The sequence below is a fragment of the Phascolarctos cinereus genome, unplaced genomic scaffold (genome assembly GCF_003287225.1).
Source record: "Phascolarctos cinereus isolate Bilbo 61053 unplaced genomic scaffold, phaCin_HiC Scaffold_726;HRSCAF=1367, whole genome shotgun sequence".
NCBI classification, from domain to species: Eukaryota; Metazoa; Chordata; class Mammalia; order Diprotodontia; family Phascolarctidae; genus Phascolarctos; species Phascolarctos cinereus.
Genome location: NW_027556098.1, coordinates 396,364,875 through 396,388,289, shown reverse-complemented (window position 1 = coordinate 396,388,289; position 23,415 = coordinate 396,364,875). Strand labels below are relative to the sequence as shown.

Genomic DNA, 23,415 nt, shown 5'->3' with positions numbered 1-23,415 from the left:
CAAGCACCTGGGCTGAGTAGGGGCCACCGCCCACCATCTGCCATATGCCTTTCTTCTCTTCCTATCTCAGCTTTCCTTTCTCTCTGACTCCCCTTGTCACTTGCTTTTCTACATTCCACCTCTCTTTTCATTAGTCATGAAGTATTTATTGAGTTCTTAAAACTATTTTCATTCTTTCATTTTTTTCTACTCTTCCCCCTCCTCAGGCTTTTACCTTGTTGATGGAGCCCATTGACTTTTTTTTTTTCAGTCTTTATTTTGGCCTCACCATGAAATTTTTTTTAAAAATGCTTACTTACTAGGTCCTGGGATTGGTGTGCATAGGAGAGAGGAAGAAGGGAGAGAATACAAAAGCTTGGCCACTGAGTCTGGAGGAGCAGGGGGAGGAGAGCCTGCTTAGAGTCGATAAAAATGAAGAGGCAGGCGAGAGTACTAGATCTAGAGCCAGGGGACTGGTTTAGAATCGTGGCTCTGACACTTCTGACCTCTGTGACCTGGAACAGATCACTTGATTTCTCTGGCCCTAGTTCCCTCATCTGTGAAATTCAGGATTTCAGTTCAGTGAGCACTTATTACTGCATGCCAGCACCAGGGTAGGTGATGGGTTTGCAAAGGACAAAGCTAGGTGGTACAGTAGCTAGAGTGCTGGACCCGGGGTCAGAAAGATGTGAGTTCAAATGTGACCTCAGACATTTATTAACTGTGTGATTCTGGGCAAGTCACTTAACCTCTGTCTGCCTTAATTTCCTCTTCTGTAAAATGGGTTTGATAATAATAGCATACACACACACACACACACACACACACACACACACACCCCAGAATTGTTTTGTGAGGATAAAATGAGATAATATTTGTAAAGCACTTAGTATAGTGCCTGGTGCATAGCAGGTGCCATATAAATGCTTGTTCCATCATCATCATCATCGTATTTGTAAAGTATTTTGCAAGCCTTAAAGTACTATAGAATATGGGGCAGTTAGGTGGCGCAGTGGATAGAGCACCAGCCCTGAAGTCAGGAGGACCTGAGTTCAAATCTGGCCTCAGACCAAACACTTGACACTTACTAGCTGTGTGACCCTGGGCAAGTCACTTAACACTAATTGCCTAAAAAAAAAAAGGACTATAGAATACTATACAAATGCTAGCTATGTTGCTATTAAGACAAATAAAGCAATTCATGCCTCCAAGGGGGGCTGTATTAGAGCAAACAACACATACACAAGTAAGTACATACAGAATAAATAACTTATTGTTGTTCTTCAGTCATATCCAACTCTTCGTGACCCCATTTGGGGCTCCAGCTCATTTTACAGATGAGGAAACTGAGGCAAACAGGGTTACATGATTTGTCCAGAGTCACACAGCTAGTAAGTGTCTGAGGCCAGATTTGAACTTGGGTCTTCCTGACTCCAGGTCCAGTGCTCTCTCCACTGAGTCACCTAGCTGCTGCACAAAAAATAAATAAATAAAACCTTCTTAACCTCGTGTGGGGTTTTCTTGGCAAAGATACTGAAGCAGTTTGCCTTTTCCTTCTCCAGTGAATTAAGGCAAACAGAGGTTAAGTGACTTACTCAGGGTCACACAGGTAGGGAGTATCTTGGGCCATACTTGAACTGAGGTCTTCCTGACTCCAGGCCCTAGCACTGTATCCACTGAGCCAACCTAGCTGCCTCATTCTGTTTTGACTCAAGCTGTTTCTGCTTCAGTCATATTTCACAAAATTGATTTTCAGTTTTAGAGATGTGTAACAGACAGGAGAGAAAGCCTGCTGGGTTCGGGAGGAAAGAGTCGGTTCTACTAAAAAGGTACCAGGTTACAAGAGAGACAGTGCAGTCCAGTGGGAAGAGCATAGACTTTGGAGTCAGAGGACTTGAATTCAGATCTTGCCCTTATCCTTTACCACCACCCAGTTGCGTGGCCGAGTGATTCACCTAGTTTGCTAGTCTGTAACTATAAGTGACAGGTTATGAACTAGATGACGTCAAAGGTTCCTTCCACCTCTAGATCTGTGGTCCTTTGGTCCATTTGCCATCCCAGTGGAAGGATATCACAGGAGTTTCTAGAGCAGAGTCTTATTCCAGGTGCCTCCTGAATATTTCTCGGAGGGAGACAGCACCAGCCTCCAGGCCAGATGAGAGTATCTCAAATAACTGGCAAACTTTGGCCCAATGAGCACAGCTCCAGCCTAACCCAGAGCTGCAAGCAAAGGTTGGTGTCAGCCTGAGCCTGCTGCTGCCTTGGTAGACTGTGTCATGGTGGAGGAAAAACCCACTGCCGCGTCCTGTCAATGGCTGCCAGCCTGCCTTGATGAGTCACATTCATCCCTTCTCAGAGGTGCCAGGAGAAGGCGGCAGCCTCCCCCATGCCCATGTCGTGACCCAGTTGCTCGAGGTTTTGGCAAGGGACGGTAGAGTGTGGTGTTTAACACAGCCTTTTGATGGAGACATATTCCTTCTTTTTATTGCCTTAGGGGAAGCCACAGAATCAGCTGCAGCTTTGCAGGGCCCTCACTGACATCCTCTCTCCATGGAACAGGCCCACCTGCCAGTGGTGTCAGTGGGAAACCAGGGAGAAATTGGGTTTCTCCAATTCTGAGGTCCCTTGACAGACCTTAGGAGCTCCTGAGAGAGGAGAATCCTGCCCATCTGGCTGCTCTAGGATCAGCCCCAACCTGGTGCTTTCCATCTTCCTTTCCTTTTCTGATTCTGTGTCATTATCAGCTTTGTAAATGGAATGGGAGAGGATGATGGCTGCAACCTGTGTGCCTTTGGTCCAGCCATTCTCCTTGCGACTGGATGACCTCTCAGGTGGCTTCCAGCTCTAAGTCCTGCAATTGGTTGGGTCATAATCAGTCAACAAGCATTTACAAGCACTTGAGGTGTGCCAAACACTAGGAATACAAAGAAAAGTGGAAAAGCAAAAACCCACAGCCCTTATCATCAAAGGGCTCACAATATAATGGGGGGGGGAAGACCATAGAGTGGTAGAACCCTAGATCTAGAGATGGAAGAAGACTTAGAGGCTCCCTTATTTTATAGATGAGGAAACTAAGGCCCTCCGAGATTAAGGGACATGCTCCAAGATCAGACAAAACAGACAAGACAACCCTCTCTCCCTTATCTCTCTCCTGTAATCTCTGTTCTGAAGGAAGGAGAATGAACGTGATAACCTTTCAGGATTATTTCTAACACTGTCGCTCTTTCTGGAACCAGGATTAAACCTTAGCTGCCTTTGGCTTTTGCCAATGGCTTCCCGTTGGGTATATTAGAGAGGAGATTTGTGTTCAGGTATAGGTTGGTATAGGTTTGATTAGGTATAGCCTCTAGAACCCCTTATAACTCTGAGATTCTTGGATTCTATGAAACATTTTCCATGGGTAGGTAGCAATGCTAAGGACATTAAGTTGTAACAGCCCCTACTCTTCTTTTGATGTCTCTCCTCTCTCCTCTCTCCTTCCTTCCCTCTCCCCTCTTCTCTCTCTCTCTCTCTCTCTCTCTCTCTCTCTCTCTCTCTCTCTCTCTCTCTCTCTCTCTCTCTCTCTCTCTCTCTCTCTCTCTCTCTCTCTCTCTCTCTCCCCCCCCCCCATATCTCAGCAAGCAACATATGGCTGAATTCTGCTTGGTCAGTGAAAAATTGTTCCAACTACTTTCACTCTTTTCATCTCACAGTAAGAAAATCTCAAGCAACTCATCCTACCCTTATGGGAACAAACTGTCTTCTGTTTGGGGACCAGGGTTATGATTTCCTTTGGTATAGAGAAGACCCTCTATCCAAAGCAGATCTGTATCTGCTCTGCAACTTATAATCTTGAAGAGCTGCCCAAGGCACTGAGAGTGTGTGGCAAACTAGTGTGTGACCACGCAGGACTTGAACCCAAGTCTTCCTGACTTGATGGCCAACTCTAAACCAGTTATTGCCTCTCATTCCTTCTCTAGCTTCCCCAACAAGTCCTTATTCAGTCTTGTTAAAGATTTCCAGTGAGGAGGAACTCAGCACCTCCAGAGGTCTCCCATTCCACTTTTGGGCAGTTCCAATGGTTAGGAGTATTTCCTTACATCGAACATTCTTTCTTACATCAACCACTAAATCTGCCTCTCTGCAGCTTCTAACCCACATTCCTCATTCTGTCCTCTGGGACTACTCCCCTCTCGCACATGATAGCCATTCAAACACTTGATAGCTCTCATGCCCCCCACCCCATCCCCACCCTGAGTCTTCTTTCCTCACAGCTAAACATCCCCAGTTCCATGAACAAATCTTCCTATCACCTGGTTTCCAGTCATCTCCCCGTTATGGTTGTCTTGGTCTCAATTTGCCCAGCTTGTCGATGCCCTTCCCAAAATCAAATACAACCCTCCAGATGTCTTGTTATGTGGCAGAATATAGCAGGACAGCACACCTTCTATTAACATAGACTTTTTTTGCCTCCGTGCTCCAATGTTGGCTTACAGCGTTGACCTAACAGTCCACTAAAAGCCCCAGAACCTTGTCTATAAACTCTCATCTAGCCATTTTTTAACCCAATTTAGGATTTTACATTCATCCCTATTAAGTTTCATCTTATTAGATTCAGGATTTTGTTCCAGCCTGCCAAGATTCTCTTGTATCCTGACTCTGTAATCACCTGCATTAGCTATCCCTTTCAGCTTTGTGTCACCTGAAAATTTGATAAAGCATGCCTCAAAACTCACTCCCTCTTAAGCATAAGCATTTGTAATCCAGCTGCTGGAGCCTTGAAGGGTTGGAGTGGGAGGAAGGAAGGGCAGGCGTGAAGGTGATGGGGAAGTCCCTCGAGCATCTGGATTGTTGTGCTAGTTCTGGGTGTCAGATTTTGGGAAGGACGTTAATGAGCTGAAGGGTCAATCAGAGGGAGGCAGCCAGGAGGTTGCAGGACTCTGAGATGGGGCCATATCAGAACCCACTGAAAGACCCGAGGAGGTTTAACCTAGAGGAAGGATATTTAGAAGGGCATGATAGCTGTCAGAAAGTATTTGACGGGCTGTCATGTAGTAGAGAGAGTAGACTTATCCTTGTTGGCCTCAAAGGACAGAGCCAGGAGCAGTGGGGTAGAAATGGACAAGAGGCAGATTGAGACTGGAGGTAGGAGGACACTTCCTTGTAACTGTCCCAAAGTAGAAGGCAGTGGGTTCCCCACCCTGGAAGTCTTCAAGCAGAAACTGAATGAATGGTCCCTTGTCCAGTATGTTATAAAGGGTGATTTCTTACTTATTTATGAGTTAAATGAGATGTCAGTCAGTCAATATACCTTCATTAAGTTCCTACTATGTGTCAGGCACTGTGTTAAGCACTAGGGATACAAAAAGAGGCAACAGACAGTCCTTGCCCTCAAGGAGCTTACGATCTATATCAGATTGGCCCCTGAGATCTTTTCCAAGACTGAGAATCAGTTTTCTGTGTAATTTTTTGGTCCAGACCTATGAGTTCACAAGTATAGGAAACCCTCAGTCTCAAAATGTCATCCACCGGATCAGGGTGGCAACTTGGTTTTTTTTATATCTTCTAGTCTTAGAGAAAAGCTTCTTAAACTTTCTCTTGGGCAGTCTGGTGAGGTGTGTGGACCCCTTCTCAGAGTCATGTTTCTAAATGCATAGAATAAAACACATAGAATTACAGAGGAAACTAATTCTATTAAAATACTTTTGTAAAAGAAAAAAAGTTTCAAACCCAGGTGAAGAATCTGTGTCTTAGAGAGTTGCTTGGGGCCCTGGGAAATTGTGCCCTGCTTATGTACTCATTGCCTGTGTGACCCTGGGCAAGTCATTTCATTTCCCTGGGCCTCAGTTTCCAGTGTAGCCCAATCCCTCTTCCATGCAAAGGCCCTTCAGATACCTGAAGAAAGCTCTCATTTCCTTCAGAACTTCTCCAGGTTAAAAAGTCCTGTCCAGCCTTTGACATTAGATCTGATGGCCATCCAGCTGGGATATGATAGGGCTTGAACCCAGGCCTTCTGCCCCAAAGGCACTATGTAATAGAGCCTCACATGCCGAGGCAACTGACATACCTCAGCAGAGGCATACCAGCCAGTGTTTAACAACAAGCTACAGGCATGACACTCTTCTGAGTTTAATTTGTATCACTAACATGTTCTCCCTGCCACTTTCTAGACGACCAACAGAACAGAAATGAAGCCCTGGTTTACTGAGATTGTAGCCATCAGAGCTGGCTCCAGCACCCCCCTGCACCCAGGGCCCTTCCTGTGGCCCGAGTCAGGCCTTGAGGAGGCCAGGTGGAACTTCCCTCTCTTTGCCCTCAAACTGACCTAGATCAGTCCTTTCCCAGGATCACAGCCAGCCCTGCCAGACTATACTGTCCTTTTGTTACCTGCAGTGAGGGAATTCACCCAGGGCCAGGGGCGGTAGAAATGCCAGCAGGACCAGTGGCTGTCATCCCAGCGGCGGCCCAAGCAGCCTTGCTCCACACTGAGTACGAAGCCACCCAGCCAGTGCATCACAGGAAGGCCAGGATTCCGGGGCCTCACCCTGGCCCTGGAAAAAGCCACTTCAACCTGCTCTTGCCTGAACTGAGGATAAAGGGGACATGGAGGCAGCTGGCTGGGGCAGTGGGCAGCGTGCTGGACCTGAAAGTCAGGAAGGGCTAGGTTTGAGCCCTGCCCCTGACAACCACTAGGTGTGTGACCGTGGGCAAGTCTCTGTGGGCCTCAGTTTCCACTTCTAGGAAACAGGAATAATGATAACCTGAGGTTCCTACCTCTCAGGATTGCTGTGGGGCTTCAGAGGAGTTTTACAAAGAGCAAAGCTCTGTGTGTGTGTGTGTGTGTGTGTGTGTGTATGTAACAGAGAGAAAGAGAGAGAGTGGTAGAGAGAGAGGCAGAGATACTATTGTCCATGGCATCGCCCCAGAGTCATTCATGGGGGTAGGTAAAGTGTGAGCCAGGGCATTTGCTCATCACCTGCCATCCCATCCCTACCAGCTTGGCCCCAGCTTTCATAAGCTCAATAAAATAACAGTCACGTCTCTCAGCAGCCTCTTCAAGGGCCCATCTACTTGGCCTATTGCAGTGAGACCAAGCAGGTTCTCCTGCTACTACCCTGTCCCCCTCCAGTCTTTCCTTCATACTGTTGCCAAACTACTCTTCACTCCAATCATGCTACTACATCTTCAGTGGCTCCCTGTTGTCTCAGTGAGTAAAATCTTTGCCTTCAAGGCCTTTCAGAACCTAGCACCATCACATCCTGTCTGCCTGCACATATGATACTCTTTACTATAAGGTTAGGAACTAGACCCCTGATGTCACCAGTATGGGAATGCCCCCCACTAATACAGATCACCACCTTCTCAGCAACTTAAAGTCACCTAGAATTTCCTGAGCATGCGGAAGTTAGGTGACTTCGCCAAGGTCATACAACCAGTGTGGAGGAGGAGCAGCACTTGAACCTGGGTCTTCCTGGTTCTGCGACTAGCTCTTTCCCCCATGCCATGTTGTCTTGCCTTCCCCTCTCTGCTCCAGCCGAATCAGACAGCTCTCTGTCCCCCCTCTAGATTCAAGTGTCCAGCTAGAGTCAAGAATGACTTGGCTATTCTCAAATAAGATGTTGTCACAGTCAGATTCTTCACGCCAATCAATCAGTAAACATTACTGAACATCTGCTGTGTGCCAGGCACTGTGCTGAGTGGTGAAGATACTGAGAGAAGGGCTGGGGCTGTTTTCTTCCTCTGCAGCCTTTTAAAAATCAGTTGTGGGGCCAGATTTTTTTAACCCTGATGACAGCAGGCTTCACCTTTGAATCTGGGGTTCCACAGGGACATTTCTGTTACTCCTTCCAAAACAGGTCCTTGTCCTTCTTGGGCAGGCTTTGCTCTGCGTGACTCAGAGGAGCCTTCTAGAGGACAGGGAGGGGTCAGGGCTGGTCTGGCCTTCATGCTGGATTTCATGTACAGAGGACCTGGATCCTTGTGTTGTCACATACTCTTTGGGTCCCCACTCCTACACTCTGGGCCTCAGCCTCCTCAGCTGTAAAATTAAGTGGTTAGACCAGAGAAGCTCAAAGGTCCCTTCTATCTCTAATTCTTTGATCCAGCAATCTCTCTGACTAAGGGTAACAGGGCCTGTCCCTCAGGAATATCATTTTTTGCAGCAGAAGATGTATTAGAAAGAAGAGACTGGAGGCAGGGAGATCAACTAGAAGGATATGGCAGCAGTGAAGGGAGGAGGTGATGAGTGGCTGAGTAAGAGTGTTTCTGGTACGCTTGGAGAAGATGCCAGAAATTTTGTGGGAGGCAAGTTGGCCATCTGGTTGGATCTGGGAGGCAGGGCAGTATGGGCGAGGGAGGGAGTGTAAATCTGGAGGTGTCAATGTGGGTAACTGGATTGGTGGTGTGTTTGATAGAACTGGAGTTGTTAGGAAAAGGATGGGTGTAGGGGGGAAGATAATGAGTTCTGTTTTAGACATTTTGAGTTTGAGATGCTGATGGGACATCCAGATGGAGCTGTCCAGCAGGCATTAGAGACACAGGGCTGGCCATCAGGTGAGAGACAACAGATCACCAAGCAGCAAAAAGAGAGCCAGGGTGGAGTCTGTGATGACTTCCAGGATAGAGCTCAGGTCCCAGAAGCATTCATTGCCAGCAGATTTCTTGCCAAAGTACATTCGGAACCAGCAGCATCTCTTGTTCAAGCTCTCCACCATCCCAATAAGAGGTGTCTGATCAAAGTTATCTCAGGTCTGTTGTGTGGGAGAAGGCTGTGCTAATGGGCTCTTGTCTTTGGCTTACAGTGAGGTGCAATCTGGCAGAAGAAGGGAGGGTGTGTGAAGCAAGGGCGTTTGGGTGACACCTCTTCCTGTCCCTAGGTGACTTCCTAACTTCGGTCCCCAAGCTGATCTCAGTAGAGACCAAAGGTGTGTGACCTTGAGCAAGTCAACTCCCCATCTGGGCCTGTTTTTTCATCTCTTAATTAAATGAAAGTGTTAAACTAGATGCCCATAAAGACCCTTTCCAAGATCCTGTGAGCCTTTCTGCTATACATACATGTAGATATATACATACATATACATATATATGCAGATATTTCAGGGTTTGGGATTTCCCAAGAGGCTCGCTGTGACCTTTATGATTTGACCTTGACCCTTATGAGATAAACAATAAAGAAGAAACCTGGGGGAATCTGGATAGCTGAGCTCATACTGTCCCTGTTCATTGGGCCTGTTTCCTGTAAGGGCAATGGACCAGATTGTTTCTAAGGGTCCTTACAGATTTAACCTTTTCTAATCCTATGATTTATCATAAAAGCTGGTTGCAGCATATCCCAGTGGACATTGGGCTGGACTTAAAGTCAGGAAGACCTGGGTTCAATTTCCCCCAAAAAAATCTACTCACGACATGAGCATAGACAAATCCCTTCATTTCTCTGACACCTTGGTAGAAAATGGGGGAACCCAGGGGCAGGAATCCCACCTTGAATGTTTATTCACCGTGCAGCCATGGGCAAGTCCATTCATCCCTCTGAAACTCATCTTCTTTATCTGCAAAATGTGGCAACACCCATAGTGCTCCCCACCCTGAGATTGCTCATAGGACCCACATGAGATGCCGTTGGTGAACTTTAAAGTGCTATGAAAAATCCCAGGTATCCCCATTGTTTATCTGGCATGCCAAGAGGTAGAGAGTTGACCTCTGAATCAGGAAGACCTGGGTTCAAAAACCCCTCTGATGCCTCTTGGCTGTATGACTCTGGGTACGTGACCCCACCTTTCACTGCCCCAGGGTTCTTTCTGAGTGGCAGGAGAATTGCCAGTCTGCCTTGGTGATGAAGGATCATTCCCCAGTACTCCCCTTCACCCATGAAATCACAGGTCTTGTCAAAACAACAAAAGACAATTTCCTATTATCATAATTGGAAAGCTTGGTTAAACCAGGCCCTTAGCACATGGCCATTCTTTTGGTGACCATGAGAGAGGATTCAAAGAAAAACTAAAGTTATATTCAAATAATGATGACAATGGTAGCTAACATTTATATAGCACCTACTATGTGCCGGGCACCGTGCTAAGTGCTTTACTCTTCGTTATCATCCCATTCGATATTCACAACAACCCTGAGAGGTAGGTGCTATTATTATCCCCATTTTACAGTTGAGGAAACTGAGGCAGAGAGAGGTTAAGTGACTTGCCAAGGCTCACACAGCTAGTAAGTATCTGAAGCTGGATTTCAATTCAGTTCTTCCTGACCCAGCTTAGTTCTATATCCAGCACACCACCTAGCTGCCTTAGTATAATTCATGTATTTCCACCTCCACCCTCCCCACCACCACTCACTGATGCCTCCTGGAGTAAAGAGCTCGGTCCAACCCCTTCATTTTACAGGGGAACAAAAAGAGGCCAGAGCCATTCAAGGTCTTTCCTACAGACAGAGACTAGTGGAGCCAGCATGGATCAAGTTAGAATCCCAAGTCCTGGAGGCTGCTCACCCAGCACAGCCTGTCTGCACAGATCCCAAGGGTCTATTTTTTTTTTTTTACAATCCATCCCACCTATTTCTGGTACTTTTCCTCCTGAAATGTACCCGGCCCCATTGGAGATCATTTCTGCAATTCCTTTTCCCTGAAGCAAAGTAACACCATGGCCTTCTTCCAATGTGAAGACACCTTCAGAGCCTTCCAGGCACTCTCCTGACAAAGTAGCTCCCTAGTGGTTTCTGTTGGTTCTTTAGAAGATACCAAGAGGCGAGTCTTTAGCACCGTCGTTTTGAGTGTACACCCTTCACTTTGGGGTTTCGTTTGTTTCTTCCCTTCCAGCATCATTTCTTGCCCTCCCACATCACGATACCTAAAAAAAAAAGTCTAGAAGTCTTTGTCTGTGGGGGCAGAGGGAGAAACCGAGGCTTCTCAGGCCCTTTTGGACCTTTTAAGAGTTGTTATCATTTCCTTTCTACCTAGCCATTGTGGTAGATGTGCCTTTTTGTGCCATGAACCCCGCATCACGTTTTTAAATGCAGAAAATAAAACATAGGGGATTATAAAAGAAATGTATTATATTGAAATACACTTATCTAAATAGTGAAAAACGAATGGCCAGACCTCAGGCTAAAAACCCCTGGCTACCATCCAAGGGCCTGGTTTCCAGTTCTGGCCCTTATTTAACTGTGTGACCACAGGCAAGTCAACCTTCCCTCTCTTGGGCTTAGCTTTCTCCTTGCTCAAATGAGGGGGTGAAACTAGGGGAAGGATAAAGCTGAGCTTGGGCAGCTAGGGGGCACCATAGTGCACAGAGTGCCAGGCTCCGAGTCAGGAAGACTCATCTTCCTGAGTTCAGATTTGGCCCCAGACACTTCCTAGCCGTGTGACCTGGACAGGTCACTTGCCTCCATTTGCCTCAGTTTCCTCATCTGTAAAACGAAATGGAGCAGGAAGATGGCAAAGCACTCTGGCGTCTTTGCCAAGAAAACCCCAAATGGGGTCATGGAGAGTCAGACACGACTGAAAAAAACAATTGAACAACAAAAATCTGAGCTTACGCTTCTGGTAATAATGAGACAACATTTTCTTTAGAGAAGCATCTTTTGAGAGTTCAGGGTATCTGCACAACTGTTATTTCATTGAAAACTCTTTGAAGATGATACAAAAAGAGCTTATTACCCTCACCCCTTTCTGGGCTTAAGTTCTTCTGAAAACAAAATTTAGAGGGTTTTTTCCGGTCAGGGTCAGAGGGCAAGACACAGGGTCATCAATCTCGAGATGGACACGACCAGACTGGTCTAACTGCCCTTCCCCACATTTTACAGGTAAGGTAACTGAGGCCCAGAGAGGTGAAGTCACAAAGCTGGCAGACTAGAGAGAGTCTGGAATCAGACCTGGCACAGCGAGAGTCCTCAGAGGTCATCTGGTCCCACTCCCACATTTTACAGATGAGGGAACAAACATTCAGAGAGGTTGTGACTTGCCCAAGGTCACATAGGTAAGATGTATCACAGATGGGCTTTGAACTCGGGTCCTCTAACTCCACCCCCAGGGCTCTTTCCACTACCCCCTCAATGATGGCACAGGAATTGGAACTCAAACCTCTTCACTTCCGCCCTAGTACACTCTAACCACTGAGCATCCTCTCCACTGTTCCAACTTTGCCTAGTGTTTTTTATTATTTTTTTTAATGGGAAAGAGCTCAGGAGACATGCTGTCCTCCTGCCCCCAAAGTCAACCCATGTTGCAGTGGTTAACATAGTTCCTGCCTTTCCTCAATGATTCTCTGGGGCTGGGAGTGCTGCATTTGATGGTGCAGTGTCCGCTGGTCCGTCTGTTTGCAGCATCTCTCTTTAAGATGTCAGGTCTCTAGCGGGATTGGTTGCCTGGTTGATGCAGTCACTTCCTATTGGGTAGGAGTAGCTGCAGAGCAGAGGACAGATTCAGTATTCCAGGCAGGTCAGCTCTGTGTGTGTGTGTGTGTGTGTGTGTGTGTGTGTGTGTGTGTGTGTGTGTACGTGCATGCGCATGCGTGCTTGTATGTGTGTCCATTCCCAAGTGTCCTGAATGCAGAGCGTCTGGGAAGCACTCACTCTCCCAGATCTCCCATCCTTTCTTCCCTCGGAAGGTAATGAAAAGAGCTGGGTAGGTCCTTGCAGAAGACAAACAAGCAGCCTCACCAACACAGGATTCCAGGAGGAACACATAGCCAAGCTTGATTCAAAGGCTGTTTTCCTGTTTAGAAGGGAACATAGCAGATGTCTTGAAGATAGGGCTATGCCCTCTGTTGGCCCCCGGCTGATAACTAGAGTGTACAGCTGCTGGGGCACTGTAGGGGCCTGACCCATGTTCCAAGGCTGGGGCACAGAGCCAAGGGCTGCCAGGCAGCCTCATCTAGGTGTCTCCTTACTCTTTCCAGCTTCCTCCTTACCTGTAGCAGCCCTGAGTCCTCAGCATCCTGTCTGTCTAACCAAAGAATGATGGGATGGAGGCAGCTATCCCCCTGCAGAAATCTGACCTTGTCTGGAAAGGCAAGCAGCTTGGTCTACTTGTCATGATGGGGAAAGTGACCTAAAACACGTTGAAAGGCTCATGTACCACAGATCTGGATTAGAGCCCACATAAGCTGAGACCATTTGGGTAGCCAGGTTTCCTATTTTCAGGAAGGGAGGGAGGGAGGGAGGAAGGAAGGAAGGAAAGAAGGAAGGGAGGAAGGAAGGAAAGGAAGGAAGGAAGGAAGGGAGGAAGCAAGGGAGGGTGGATATAAAGGGTTATGCATAAGAGAAAAGGGATATGGGGACAGAGAAAAGGGATAGAAGACAGTGAAAAGAGGAAAGTGGATAGAGAAGGGGGAAAAGGATAGGAAGGAAGAAGGGAAGGAAAGAAAGAAGGGAGGAAGGAGGGAAGGAAGGGAGATTGGGTGGGAGGGAGGAAACAAGTATTTGTTAAGCACTTACCATGTGCCAGGCACTATGCTAAACTTTACAACTATTATCTCATTTGACCCTCACAACAACCTTGAAACCTAGGTGCTATTATTATCCCCATTTTTCAGCTGAGGAACCTGAGGCAGTCAGGGGTTAAGTGACTTGCCCAGGATCACATGACTCATAAGTGACTGAGGCTAGATGTGAACCCTCAGGTCTTCCTGACTCCAGCCTGCTGTGCCTTCTACTTTTCCTGACACGGGACTCCCTGTTTTACTCTTAGTCAATCATCTAGGGCAGAGGTGTCAGACACAAGGCCCAGGGGACTCCTGAGTGTGGCCAGAACCAGATTAAAATGTAATTGGGAAATGTTTAACAAAACACAGAAAAATACAATAATCCATAGCCAATGTTACATTTTAAAACTGAGTCAGTTCGCAGCCTGCAGGGACCCTTACAGTAATCAGTGGGCTGCTCTTTTCTCTTTGAGTTTGTCGGCACTGCTCTGGAGATCCCACCACCGCCTTCCTTTTCTTTTCTCCATCTTTGCCTCAGAGTGGGCTTCATTATTCTACTGATTTTCTTGGAGGAGCCTTTGGTGGCTAGCTTTGAGCTAAAAGAAACTGCCATGCCCGGCCTACCAACAAGATTTGTTAAACCCTTACTGTATATCAGCTGGGCACTGGGCCAAGCTAGTCGATCACTCAGCAGTGTTTATTAAGAGCTTACTATGAGCGAGATCAGATGCTAACCCCTGAGGATGCAAAGAAAGGCAGAACGTGGTCCCCATTCTTGTGGAGGTCCCATTCTCCAGTAGGGAGACAACCAGCTCACAACTATGTCGTACAAAATTATGTGCAGCCCAGATGGCAGGTAGAGGAAGGAAGGACCTAGCAGCTGGGGGGACCAGGAAAGGCCTCCTCCACAACGTGGGATCTTGGCTTCTTTCAAGACTCAGCTAGGAGGCAGAGGGGAGGAGGGAAATCCGCCTGGGCCTGAGGGGCAGCCCAAGCAAATTCGAGGAGTGGAACATGGATTGTCACGTGTGAGAAACAGAGAGTAGCCCTGTGTGACTAGACCAAAGAGCGTGGGGAGGGGAGAAAGGTTTAAGAAGTGGAGAAGACAGGGGGCCAGGCTGTGAAGAGCTGTCTCAGAGAGCTAGCAGGAAGCTCCTGGACTTTAGTGAATAGGAAGGGGATGTGGTCAGGCCTGTGCTTTAGGAAAAATCGTTTGGTCAGCTGAGTGAAGAATGGGACTGGAGTGGAGAGAGATTACAGATATAAAGGCCAAATAGAAAGCTACAGCAGAAATCCAGGCCTCCTAATCCCCAAATCTGATGAGGGTTTTTCTCAGCCTTCAGTCTCCCCCGTTAGATCGTGGTCAGGGACTGTCTTTTGCTTCTTTTCATATCCCCAGCCCCCCTACTCTCTTCCTGAAATATAGTAGGCACTTAATAGGTTTTCTTTTTTTATTAATTCTTGATCTGTTTCCATTTGACGGTGCTGACCACCCCCTCCTTCTAGATGTTCTTCCTTTCCTGGATTTTCCTGTCATTGCTCTCCTATTTGTTTGACCTTTCTCAGTCTTTTCTTTATCATCACCTATATCTTGCTCTCAATTGTGGGTGCCCCCTGAGGCTCTGTCTTGGGCCCTCTTCTCTCCCTACTCTTTCTTCCTCAATGACTTCATCACATTCCATGAGCTTAATTATAATCTCCATGATGATAGCTCCCAGATTTATGTGTCCAACTCGGGTCTCTTTCCTGAGCTCTGCTCTCACAAGGGCCCAGAAAAGTGGTAGATCAAGAAGTGTGCATTGACTGAGACCAGAGATTTCTTAAAAGTGACTCACACATAAATAAATAAATAAATATTTAGAAAAGGAAAAAAAAATTTTTAAAGAGAAAGAAAGTGACTCACAGAAGCTTTGAGAATGGCTCAGGGTTAGACCAAAGCACTTTCCAGGGAAAGGTATCCAAAAAGGGAGAGCCTGGTGTCTGTCCCTGTGAGAATCATCTGCCTAGTAAAGCCCCAATGGCCTTTTAGCCATCTCAGATAGGGTATCACAGAAACGTATCAGACTCTGCACATCCACACCAATACTCACAATCTTCCCTCTAACCCCTTCCCTCTTCCAAATTTTCTGTCAAGGACATCGTTATCCTCCAGGTTATCCAGATTTACAGCCTCAGAATTGTATTCAGTTCTTCACTCTCATTCACCCCATATATCCAGGCATTGCCAAATCTGCTGCCTTTATCCTTTTCCTTTCACTCACACAATTACCACCTGGGTCTGGCCATCATCGCCTGTCACCTGGACCATGGAAGTAGCCTCCTAACTGATCTCCCTGTGTCAAGCCTCTCCCTTCTCCAATCCGTCCTTCACAGAGCTGCCAAGTGGTTTTCACAAAGCATAAATGTGACTATGTTACCTCCCTTACTCAATAAATATAGGATCAAATATAGGACAGCTTAGGGAGCTCAGTGGATAGATCACCAGTCCTGGATTCCTCATCTTCCTGAGTTCAAAGCTGCCTCAGATACTTCTTAGCTGTGTGACCCTGGATGAGGCACTTAACCCTGCTTGCCTTATTTTCCTCATCCGCAAAATGGGCTGGAGAAGGAAATGGCAAACCACTTCAGTATCTTTGCCAAGAAAACCCTAAATGGGGTCACAGAGGGTCGGACACGATTGAAACAACTCAACAGCAGCAGGAATTAAATATCAACTCCTGTTTGGCATTTAACGCCCTTCACACCTGACCACAACCTACCTTCCCAGCCTTGTTACAGTTTAGTTCCCTCCTGCTAAACGCCCTCCCCTCTCCATTGTTCTTTGGGTTAACTGCTACTTTGCTTCCTCAAAGATTATGGCTAGCAAATCCTTTTTTTTTAAATTTTATCCAGAGCACTCCTCAGTATAAGACATAGAAAAGAGACTAGGAAATTAAAAAAATATACATGACTTGCCCCCTACGCATTCATCTCAAATCCAACGTGGGTTTTTTCCTTTCCTTGGATCATAAGCCTCTTCGGTTACAGAATTCTGAACCAGACAAGGACTGTTTTTCTTTGGGTTTCTATCTTCCCTCATGGAACAACAGCCCTGGAAGTTTGGTTTATTTCAGCTTGGGCAGTGAGGTGTGGATAGGGACAGGGGCAATGATTAGTTATTGAGGGTGATTTCTGCCAGCCTCATAGGTGTGACTAGCTAGGTGGCAGAGCAGATACGGCCCTGGACTTGGAGTCAGGAAGACGTGAGTCCAGAACCCACCCCAGCCAGCTACTAGCTGTATGACCCTGGACAAGTCACATTCTGTGCCTCAGTTTCCTCCTCTGTAAAATGGGAATAATAATAGCTCTCAGGGTTGTTGTGAAGATCAAATAAGATAATAATTATGAAGTGCTTAGCACATAGCAAGTGCTGTATAAATATTATTAACTATCCTTGTAAATTGGATATTTGTAAACCTTTAAGTACTATATAAATGCTATATATTATCATTACTAATTACTAAATATGCAAAGTACTTAACAAACCTCAATGCACAATATAAACATTAGCTATTATTATTGTTGGTTTTATAATTATTATTTGCCTTAGCCAACTCCCAACCAGATGGGAGAATCCTTGCTTCCCATGTCCCTGGACTCATGCTTCCCCTCCCCTTTTTGCAGGAAAACCTTCCCAAATGCTCTACCCTATGCCTCAGGGAGCAGCTACTCATCTCTGATTTCCTAGGCAAATCATGCTAAAAACAGACCAGAGTACAAAGCCCACCTGGCTCTGGCAGAGTCCTGCCCTTTGCTCACCTTTTACCTGAGTTACTGCCTTTAATTCTAGCTCTTTGGACCTCTTAGGAAGTACCTCCTGCTTTGGAGGATGGCCGAGGTGCCAGGGGACCGTTGGGGGTATGAGGACTGTTCCTCTCTGGTCATGTCCCCTAGAGAAATTAGAGGTGATAGGCATCTCATCTCACTCTTTTCTATCAGGCCTGAGACAACAGCAGCAAAGCCTGGATGGTTTGGCAGGGGGCAGACCTGCTGCTTCCCACTTGGGGAACAACTAGAAGAAAAGATGCAGTCCCTTCCCTTGCCCAGTAGATCTAGCTCCCAGCACCTAGAAGGAACTACAGCATAGATGGGCAGTCTCTACCTCCCAGTACCTAGAAGAGCTAGAGCAGAGATGGGCAACCTCTGCCTTCCAGCACCTAGAAGGAGCTAGAGCAGAGATGGGCAGCCCCTTCCTCCCGCACCTAGAAGGAGCTAGAGCAGAGATGGGCACCCTCTACCTCCCAGCACCTAGAAGGAGCTAGAGCAGAGATGAGCAGCCCCTGCCTCCCAGCACCTAGAAGGAACTAGAGCAGAGATGGGCAGCCCCTGCCCTCATGCCTGCCCCCATGGCCTTTTAATTCTCATTCATCTCATTTCCACTTCCCACCAGACTTTGTTTCTCTTTCCCTCATCTCTCCCTTTTTTCTCTTCCACTCCCAGTCCTTGAGGAGCTTACATTCTATTAGAGGGAAACAAGGGGCAAATGGAGAAGTATGTAGATGTGGTCATTTGAAGAGGAAGCAATAAAGGGCACCAGGAAAGGCTCCCCAAAGAACATGGCCCATGAGCTGAGCCTTGAAGGACTTTTAAGAGGCCAAAGGGAGGAAAGGACACTCCAGGAATGAGAGACGATTGGTGCAAAGGTGCCAGGACAAGAGATGGCGCATCAAGCTCACAAAACAGCAAACAGTCCAGTTTGGCCAGAACCCAGAGTACACGAAGGGCAGTCATGTGCTATAAGCCCAGATTCCAAGAGACTTGAAATATTCAGCTAAAGGATTGGCTTTTTTATTCTAGAGGCAGAATAAAGATTAAGATTATCTTGGCAGCTGAGGGGAGGCTGAATCAGGTGGTGGAGGGACTGGAGGCTGGGAGTCCAGTTAGGAGGTTCTCTCACTAATTTGGGTGACTGGAACTCAGTGCCCATGTAGTGGGGACAAAAGGACAGATTTGAGACATGAAGACCTTGGTGACTAATTGGGCATGGAGCAGAGGGAAGAGGCAGGGGAAGAGTTAAACTCTCCTCTCTACTCCTTGTCCTCCTTCATTTTTATTTCTTGGCTGTCTGTGCATGTGCTTTTCAGCATTTGCCTTAGAGTACTACTTAGCCCCAGTAGAGGAATTTGGGGCTAAAGAAGTCAGACTACCTGATCCCAGCTCAGCAGTGTTCTGGAAGGAGAAAAAAAAGCCCTCTGAGCCACGATTGGTGCTCTTATTAAAGTAAGCTCTAGCCTAATGCGCCTCAGTTCCCTGAAACCATTTGGTGCTCCTTTGGGGAATCCATAGGAATAGGGGGAATTGGATCTCTAGGACCTCCTGACTCTGCCAGTGTCTGCCTTACTTCTATGTGGAAGAGTCATCATCCTGTGGTGGAGAGGGCTAGAATTGGAGATCAGGGAAACTGAGTCCAAATCTAACTTCAGACCCTTCCCAGCTGTGGGGACATGGAAAAACTCTGTGTTTCTTGTGTATAAAATGGAGATAAGGATGCCTGTCATTTCTGCCTTCTAGAGCTCATGTTGAGGTCCAAATTAGAGAGTTATGTAAAGCATGTTATAACCATATAGCCAGGGAATTATCATAGTCTCACCAAGCATTTATTAGTATTAATATTAATAATGATATCAATACTTAGTCATATAATAATGTAATTAATATAAATATATAAATAATGTTGAATAAATGTAATGACATAAATTAATATTATTAGTAGTAATGATATTAATACTAATAGATGCTAGCCTAAAATAGCTAGTATTCCTATAGTACTTTTAAGGTTTACAAAGTACTTTACAAATATGACTTAATTTATCCTCCAAACAATCCTGAGAGCTAGGTCATACTGTGATGCTCATTTTATAGATGAGGAAACTGAAGTAGTGACTTGCTTAAATTAAGCGACTTGCTCTGGCTTACACAGCTAGTTAAGATCTGAGCTTAGATTTGAATTCGTGTCTTCCTAACTACAAGCCTAGTATTTTATACATGGCACCACCTAGCTGCCTCGCTTAAATCTACCAGTTAACTTCTTGCCAGGCACTGTCCAAAGCACTGAAGATATAAGAAAAAAAAAAAGCACCGTCACAGTCCCTGACCTCAGGGAGCTCCCAGTCTCCTGCTTGCAGACAATCACATACACACCATATTCATACAGTGCAAATGGAGGATAATCTTAGAGAAGAAGGCAGTGGCAAGGGGCTACCAGGAAAGGTCTGCAGAAAAGACGTGGCCTGGGTCTTAAAAGTAGCCTATATCAATGTCAGTTATTGTTGATTCTGGGCCACTAGCTGGTGCCATAGTGCACACAGCACTGGGCCTGGAAGTGAGGAAGACTTATTTATCTTCCTGAATTCAAGTCCAGCCTCAGATAATTACTAGCTGTGTGACCTTGGGCAAGTCACTTCACCTGTTTGTCTGTTTCCCCATCTATGAAATGGCTTGAGAAGGAAATGACAAACCACTCCATTATCTTTGCCAAGAAAACCTCATATGGAGTCATGAAGAGTCAGACACGACTGAAAAACAACTGAACAAGTTGTTGACTCTTAGTGTTTTGTTAGAGGTAACAGCTGGTCGTCTCACTGAGCTGGCCAGAAGGCCGGGCTCTACTGAGGCCAAGATCATCTATCTGATTCCTACACAAGCCCATTATGTCCACACAGAGTCCATCTCTAGGGATGCATCTCCAGCCCTCCTTCCCAAGACGGTAAAGCTCAAAGCTGAGTCTTTGACCACTAGGTGGCACAGTGGATAGAGAACTGAGCTTGCAGTCAAGAGGGCTTGAGTCCAAATTTGGCCTCTAGATACCTATTAATTTGTGGTCTTAGGCAAGTCACTGAACCTTTGCCTCAATTTCCTTATCTGTAAAATTGGGCTAATAATGGCACCTACCAATATAAACGTTATTATCATCATGATCATTATTAACGTGGGATCACAGATCTAGCACTGGAAGACAGGTCCTCAGAGGCCCTCCAGTCCAACCCCCCATTTTACAGGGGAGGACACTGAGGCTCAGAGAAGGGAGTTGGTTGCCCAGGACCACAAAGTCAGGAAGTGTTGAAGTGAGATTCAAATCTCAGTCCCCTGACTCCAAACCCAGCATTCTTTCCACTGTGCCGCACTGCCTGTCCCAAGCCCCTCAGCAGCTGACATACCCCTGCCCGCAGGTAGGGAGAACAATCCCGTATTGCCAAGGTGCCACACTGGAGTTTAATGAAGTCATCTTAATGATTTCACTGGAGACCATTTGGAGGGCTCCTATCTCTGTGTCTCCAAGAGTAGCCAGACTTACGTGAAGGTCACTAGTCCCCAGGGAAGGTGCTCTTTGGGTTCTCAACAGTTAGGTAAACCTGATTCTCATCTCAATCTGTGGAAAACGAGCCAGTGTCTATGTGGGAGACCTATGGATACTTTGGCCCCCCTGTGACCAGTCAGCTTAGGTTGGGGCTCATGATAGTGATGGCTGACACCGACATAGCAATTTAAGGTTTGCTAAGTTTTTTTACTCACGTTATCTCTCATCTTCATAGCAGCCTATGAGGGAGATGGTATTGGTGTCCCCATTTTAGATAAGGAAACTGAGGGTCAGAAAACTGAACTGACTCACCCAGCATCCCAGTTAGGAGGCTAGGACTACAATTAGGAGGCTATGAATTAACATGTAAAGTGCCTTGCAAGCCTGAAAGGACTATATAAGCACTAGCTAGCATCATCATCATTGTTTCAATAATTTGGACAGTTGTAGAAAAGGGCCTGAATTAAGTTAGTGACCAGTTATCAAGTATCAGAGACCGGAGTTGAACACAGGTCTTGCAGACTACAAGGACAGTGCCCCCTCTTCTCTAATCAGCATGGCCATTCGTGGTGTGAGTTAGTACAGAGCAGTCTCTTAGCTGAAACCATTGTGTGCTTTTGCTGACACTCGGGGTGGCCATTCCCTTCTCTCCATCCCATCCATCAGCTGGATTTACCAACAGTCACCTTTTCCCACGGAGGGAGGTCATAAGCCCCAGGTTGGAAGATTTCAGTGGAGTGCATGCTGGATCGAAGGCAGGGCGATGTGTGTCCCATCTTTGACACTTAGGCTTAGGAACACAGAGCGAGAAGGAGCTCCAGAAGCCGGATAGTCCAAGGCCTTCATTTTACAGATAAACCCAGAATGGGGATGCAAGGATTTGCCCAAGGTTACACAGAACTAGGTTTTCTAGTTAGGAGAAATCCAGTATTCCTTCCAACCACAGGATGAGAAGCCCAAGAAGGGGCTGTTAGAGAGGTAGGAGGGGGCCATCTTCATAAAGCTCTCCTGTAGTTAAAGGCAGACAGAAGAATTCACAAGATGGGTGTCTAGCCACTAACACAGGATAGGTGAATGTCTGAATAGGTGATGAGTAAAGTGAAGAGTTGATGGTCACACCTCTAATTCTAAATGAAAATGGCTTCCCTGTAATGGACTGGTAGGATGGTAATGCCACAAAGAATTCATGATGAGAGGAGTTGCCAGAGAGATTTGTCTGCTAAGAATTATGTCACCGTTGTTCACCTTACAAGCTAGAACTTTTTTCTTATTCTGCCATTTCAGTCGTGTCCAATTCTTCTTGATCCCATTTGGGGTATTCTTGACAAACAAAGATACTGGAGTGGTTTGCCGTTTCCTTCTCCAGTTCATTTTACAGATGAAGAAACTGAGGCAAAGTGACTTGCCCAGATTCACACAGCTAGGAATGGTCTGAGGCCCAGATTTGAACTAGAGTCTTCCTGACTCCAGGCTTGGCACTCTATCCACTGTGCCACCTAGCTGCCCACAAGCTAGAGTGGTGGTCTCCAAAGTAGGAGGCTATGCCCTGACTCAAGGGCCATGTAATCCACCAATCAGAGGGTGGTGAGATAGCTCACATCCCACCCTTTCCCTGATAGCCAATCATTAGAGTTGTCTCCAACACTATTACTCTAATCTTTCCCCCCCCCCAGTACTCTTCCCCTCCAGCAGCGCCCAACCTCTCTCATTCTGAGCTGACATTGTCTCTACCCCCATCGCATTATTGGCACAAGAGCCACTAATTAAATACAGGCACACACACACATAGAGCACATCCACCCTCTGATGATTGCAGCAGGTCCCCCTCCGAGGGTCTGTGTTCCAGGACAGAGCCCACCCACCCCCTTTTTGTTTTGGTTGGGACAGAGAAAGGTGAATAGAAAGAACAGGCATGGGTGGGTTGAGATCTGTAGACTAGATCTTATCACATCACCTTTTCTCTCCCCCACACACACCAAATTCCCCCTTTCAAACGTCCCCGTTGCTGTTGAGGGTACCACCAGCCTTGTAGTCCCCCAGGCTCCACTCTTCCTCTCCTCACATATCTAATCCATGGCCACATCTTGTCATCTCTCACTTAGGTCCTCTTCTCTCCCCTCCCCAAGCCACCCTCCATAAAACTCCCGGGGTGATTTTCCTAAAGCTCAAGTCTGACTTGTCACTTCCTTTCTCAATAAATTCCACTGGCTCCCTACTACTTCTACAAACAAATATTATTTCATCTTTCTCTCATCCTTTTTTCTTTTTCTTTTGTACAAGTTGTGTAATGTGCCTAATTATCAGTGTAGTTATACTTACTATGATTTATAAATGACTAAATATACATGTATTGGAGGTACACAAACATTTTTGACTGAAGGAGTGTGCTATCCAAAAAAAAAAAATGTGGCAACCACAGAGCTAGAAACCAATTAGGAGTACCATACTTCCTCCATGTGAGCACTCCCCCTGGAGAATCGCACTGCAATTGTCTGTGCCTGTCCACTCATGCTCTGTAGCTATTGTCCACGTCTTCCCATATGCCCTTCGCTGCCAGTGTTCACAACATGCCTAGGATCTTCCCCTAGGCTAGGAGTTCTTCACCTGGAGGTCCATGATGAACATTTGTTTTCTTTAATATTTTCTTAACTGTATGTCAAAATAATTGGTTTCCTTTGTAATGCCATGTATATTATT

General features: G+C 46.4%; 1 protein-coding gene across 7 annotated transcripts in view; it reads left to right on the top strand.

The window, feature by feature from the left end:
* The window catches only part of KCNAB2 (potassium voltage-gated channel subfamily A regulatory beta subunit 2), a 196,394-nt gene that overhangs the window by 63,281 nt on the left and 109,698 nt on the right, over positions 1-23,415 (top strand). The window contains exon 1 of one of the 7 annotated variants that reach the window (XM_078145737.1): positions 11,847-11,936. The exons of the other annotated variants lie outside the window; for them this stretch is intronic. The gene's annotated coding sequence lies outside the window, so the exon portion shown is untranslated. Of the gene's footprint in view, positions 1-11,846; positions 11,937-23,415 lie in introns of those variants that run through there. 7 annotated transcript variants of the gene reach the window in all.